This window comes from Onychomys torridus, chromosome 11 (genome assembly GCF_903995425.1).
Source record: "Onychomys torridus chromosome 11, mOncTor1.1, whole genome shotgun sequence".
NCBI lineage: Eukaryota > Metazoa > Chordata > Mammalia > Rodentia > Cricetidae > Onychomys > Onychomys torridus.
In genome coordinates this window covers 38356413-38361679 of record NC_050453.1, presented here as the reverse complement: position 1 = coordinate 38361679, position 5267 = coordinate 38356413, and positions in this window count along the sequence as shown.

Sequence of the window (5267 nt, the reverse complement as noted above, 5' to 3'; positions counted from 1 at the left end):
GATGCAGTAGTGCAGATGATGCAGTATAGATCATGAATTGTCTTAGCTTTTCATTGTTTTAAAATTATACTTATAATTTTTAAAAGATTATTAATTGGCTGGAGAGATGGCTCAGTGGTCACAAGCTCATACTCTTCTTCCAGAGGACCCGAGTTCATTTCCCAGCACCCATATCAGGTGACTCAACCACCTACAATTCTAAATCCATGAGGTCTGCTTCCTTGGGCACCTTTACTCACATGCATATATATACCCATGTACAGATACATTAAAAATGTATCTTTTAAAAGATTTACTTATATCATGTGGACGTGTACCCACATGTATGTGTGTGTACCACTTTAGCTCAGGTTGCCCATGAGGGCTGGAAGAGAGTGCTGGATCTCTGGAACTGAGTTGATAGGCAGTTGGGAGCTACCATGTGGGGCAAAAGCAGAAAGTGTTTTTAAACTCTGACCCATCTTTCCAGTCCCTCTCTATCAATTTAAAAAACCTTGCTGGATCTCACAAGCTTGATTGATAGTTATCGTAGTTATTTTCTTTGAGGACTTGAAATGTATTATTCCATGGTTTCCAAAGTTTTAGGGTTGCTGATAAGATCTGATGCAGTTCTGATGTGTCTGCATTCGTAGGCGAGTTGGTGTTTTCCCCTTATAGCTTTTAATAGTATTTTCTCCCTTGAGCCACAGAGTGGTGTTCTCTGTTCATGTCTGTCTGCTGTTCTAAATACCTCTGACATTTGCATGCCCACTTCTGTTATTTGGTAACTTTTCTGCTATCCTTCCTTCCTTCCTTCCTTCCTTCCTTCCTTCCTTCCTTCCTTCCTTCCTTTCTTTCCTTTCCTTTTCTTTTACACAGGATTCCTCTGTGTAGTTTTGGAGCCTGTCCTGGAACGTGCTCTGTAGACCAGGCTGGCCTCACAGAGATCCGCCTGGGTGTTTCTGCTATCATTTCCCTGAGTAGATTCCTACATTTTAATTTTTACCTCAGGCCCTTCCTCTGTCCCACAAAATGTAGGTTTGATTCTTCATTACATTCCAGGGCCTTGGGTGCGCTGTCATTGTCATTTATTTTTTAAATTGATGTTTGAGTGTATTTCCTTAGACTTGTCCATACCTGCTATTCTTTCTTATTTTTCTTTTTTAAAAAAATTCTGTTATAGAATATTATTTTAAGGTGTATTACTTTTGTTTTTATTGCGTTTGTATTTTTTTAAATTTTGTTTTTGTTTTTGTTTTTGGTTTTTTTTGTTTTTCAAGACAGGGTTTCTCTGTGTAGTTTTGGTACCTGTCTTGAACTCGCTCTGTAGACCAGTCTGGCCTCAAACTCACAGAGATCCACCTGGTTCTGCCTCCAGAGTGCTGGGATTAAAGGTGTGCCTATCTAAAACACCTGATGGTCTAGTAAAGAACCGAATGGTCAATAGCGAGGCAGGAGAAAGGACAGGTGGGGCTGGCAGGCAGACAGAATGTATTTAGGAGGAGAAACCTCGGAGAAAAGAAAAAGAAGCCAGAGAAGGAGGTGAACTCCAGGGGCCAGCTACCCAGCCAGCCACAGAGTAAGATTTACAGAAGTAAGAGAATGGGAAAAGCCCAGAGACAAAAGGTAGAGAGGATAATTTAAGGAAAGTCGACAAAAAAAAAAGAAAAAAAGAAAGAAAAGAAAAAAGAAAAGAAAAAAGAAAAAGAGAAAAAAAAATCCAAGCTAAGGCCGAGCATTTATAATTAAGAATAAGCCTCTGTGTGTGATTTATTTGGGAGCTGGTGGTGGGCCCCCCAAAAGAGTAAACCCCCCAACAACATTTCCTATATTCCATCTTCTGTTTGGTTGAGACTGTTGGTGATGCTTTACACTGTGTTTTTAATTTGATTCACTGAGTTTTTTCATTCCAATATTTCTACGCCCCCTCCCACTGCTGGTCTTAACTTCCTCACTGACTTCCTTCTGTGCTCTTGACTACTGATATTTTCTCATGCATTTCCCAGGCATTTTCACCTCTGCTCTGGCCTCCCCATCACCCAGATCCTGGATTAAATCCGTCTGCTTGAATGAAGGTTATGGAAGAGGTGCTCCAGCTGCTGATGAGGAGGATACTTCAGTCACCTGCTGTTATTCTATCTTGATCTGACTGTGCTTTAAGTCCAACAGTGTCTGTTTTATGGAATGTACTTACAAGCATTATACCTTTGTGGGGGATCATTTCCTCTATTGCTATGCAGTGGCCATTATTTCTTCTTGTTTGGGCTCCACTGGTTTGGCATACTGTGTTTTCATCCTTTTGCTTCAGTCCACATACCATAAGGGGTTTACATGAATTCTGTATTTATACCAGCTTTACTGAGCTAAAACTCACAGCTTGAAATCCATCCTTCTCAAGTATATGGTTGACTGAATTTTAAAAAATAGAATGTTTAGACCTACTTTCCTGTCAACCTCCAAAGAAACCCGCTGTCTGTCTTCCTCCAGTCTCTCCTCCCTTCTGCTGGCAGCAACCACTGATTCCTGCCAAGTTTCCTATTCTGGGATAACGGGAATCATGTGGTGCAGCCTGTGTGCCTGGCTTCTTCAACTTGGCATAATGTTTTCAAGATTGCTGTGCGGTATAGAACATACCAGTAAGTACTTCATTCTTTTGATCATATGATCATGTCAGAGAATATATATATATTCCAAACATTCTGTTTGCCCCTCCTCCCTCAGCTGTCCTTTCGCAGACTGAAATTTTTCAGAGTCTGACCATGCTTCCTTTTTCTTCACTGCTATCTGAATGTAGCGTACCTTCAATCTTGTCTCCAGTCTTGGTCTTTCAATTGTTCCGTCTAGTCTTATCAGTAAAATTTGTACTCTATTTCCAGCATTTCTGTTTAAGGTCTTTTTTTCCCCAGTAGTTTTTTCCTAAGTGTTGTTTATTTGGCTTGGGGGGGGGGTACTTTTGCAACTAAACACAGGCCCCAGGTCTCCTTGTGCAGCCTAACTGCGGGCCACGGTGGCCTACGAGAGGGCTCCCCACCAGTCTCGCTGCATACACCTACTGGCCTCTTCTCAATGCCACCTACCTGGTCCGGAGCGACTTCTGATACTTCCTCTTGCCTAGGCCACTTTCCTTCCCCCAAACCTAACGTGTTAAATTAACGTTCAGTTGTGTTGGTCAATGCTCATGGGATACTGGGTTGACACTAATAAGCTAAGCTTAGTTGTGAAATTTGGGGCCTTTTTCCCCGCTTTCGAATTTTTTCCCATTCCATCTTCTAAAGAGTACCATCTTACGATCCTACATGTGAATAAATAATAAAATTCTCTTTAAAAAACAAAAACAACTAACTTTATGGAACAGGGGTTAGAAGAAGGCCCAAAGGATTTCTGGGTACTGACTTCAACTCTAACTACTTCCTGCTAAAACTGGGTCAAACTGCCCTCTTCATCCCATGCCAGTCAGCTGGTGACCTCTGAGTCAGGGGCTAGTATCTGTGTATCATGAGTATGTTATTCAAGTGAGTCTGGGTGTCATGTGGACAGTTGTTTGGATAGATTAACAGATGGACTGGAGAGGGGCCTGGTCACTTTTGAAAAGGAGACCCCCAAATGTCACAGGAATAGGGTGTCACTCTCCTGGAGCTGCTCCTCTGGGATGGGATGGGGAGAGCAAACAGGTGTTGTGAGCCTCGTGTAGTTGCTGCCGACCCTAGCAATCCTCAGCAATCGGCAGGCCAGGGCAATGGACTCAGATCCACGCCTGGCAGGGAACCTCTGACACAGGGCTGGGAACAGGGTTGCTGAGACAACAGGCTCATCAGCAAGGGGGGAAAGAGCGGCAGAGTAAGGGCAGGAGCCAAAAAGAAGGGGCCAGCACCCCAAGAGTAGGACAGGAGCACAGCCAAGAGTCTGGAGGGGAAATGGGTAGAAAGTCACCAGTCACCTTTCAAGTACCAGGGTTTTACACTGTTACGTTTTAAATAATAAAAACTCTTTCTGCTTCAGTAGAGAGAGGTACTAAGACAGATTTCAGTGAAGTGTCTTTTAGTAATGCCAGACACTGGTAGGGAGTGGAGTGTGGTAGAGGGAATGCTGGTGCCCGTGAGAGGAGACCCAGCCTAACCACTCTGCCAGAGAGCGTCTGAAGTGATCTTGCTGAGCCCCATGCATCTATAACCAATGTACAGTTACAAGCAACAATTAAGAGAGTGATCACCGAATTTCCTGGAGATCTTCTGAACCTAAAGCATTTGGTAAGGAAAACCCACATCAGTTGCTGCAAAGACTTCTGCAAAGCCTAGTACCTGATCACAGATGCTCCACTGCCTGAAGTACAGAATATTAAGTGATCTTGCCTTTTAATCACACTCAAATGTCCCTACCCACCCACTCTCAACTTAACCTCCCTACTGTGTAACAATAAAACAACCTCTTTACATCCTCAAGAAACAGTGACTGGAGCGGAGACTGACATAGTCCATCTCTTAAAACCCCATGGATTACCTTTACATGGGAGAAGGGGAGCCTTGGCTATTAGTAGAAGCCACTTCACTTACGTCTCTGAGGGGTCAAGAACTAGGAACTTCCTGTATGTTCTTACTGGTTTCCTTTTCATACACCTCAGCTTCTACTCCCAGTCAGCTTCTCCTCAGGACTTCCAATTCTGCTAATGAAAGCCCTTTAATATCACAAATGTTCACCATATGCATGCCACCCCATCTGTTGACAATAAAGTTGAATGTAAATCACAGAACATCTCCGTCTCTTGTACTATACACTTCTTCCGTCTCTTCCCTTTCTCCCTCTACCCACCCGTTCACAGAGACAGGGTCTTGCTATGGGCGGTCCACTTCACAAGTGTTAGGACTGCAGACATGCGGCCCCTCATCAGGCTTCTTAATAATATCTTCTTCTTCTTGTCCCTGGCCGTATACAGAAACCCATTTGTTCTTTTTCAAATGACCTACCAAGTTTGCTTCTCTGTTTAACTACCTAAAACCCATGTCTGGGGACAAGGTAGATGAAAAGACTGACATATGGGCGTTCTTGTCACAGCCAAGTAGTCCAAAGGCACAGCCTGCTAAAGGTCCATTTTCTCCTCTAACTCATGGAATGACTCATTTCTCTGTGGCTTTCTTTCCAAGTGTGCTGATATCACCATTCTGAGCTGGTGTTAGGCGTCCAGCTGGCCATTTCCAAAAGGATGAGGTGTAGTGGGTAGCTGTTCCAGCTTTGACCTTGAAGCACTGCCCCTAATGAGGCAGCAGGTAATGGCCACATCTGTCTATGACCTG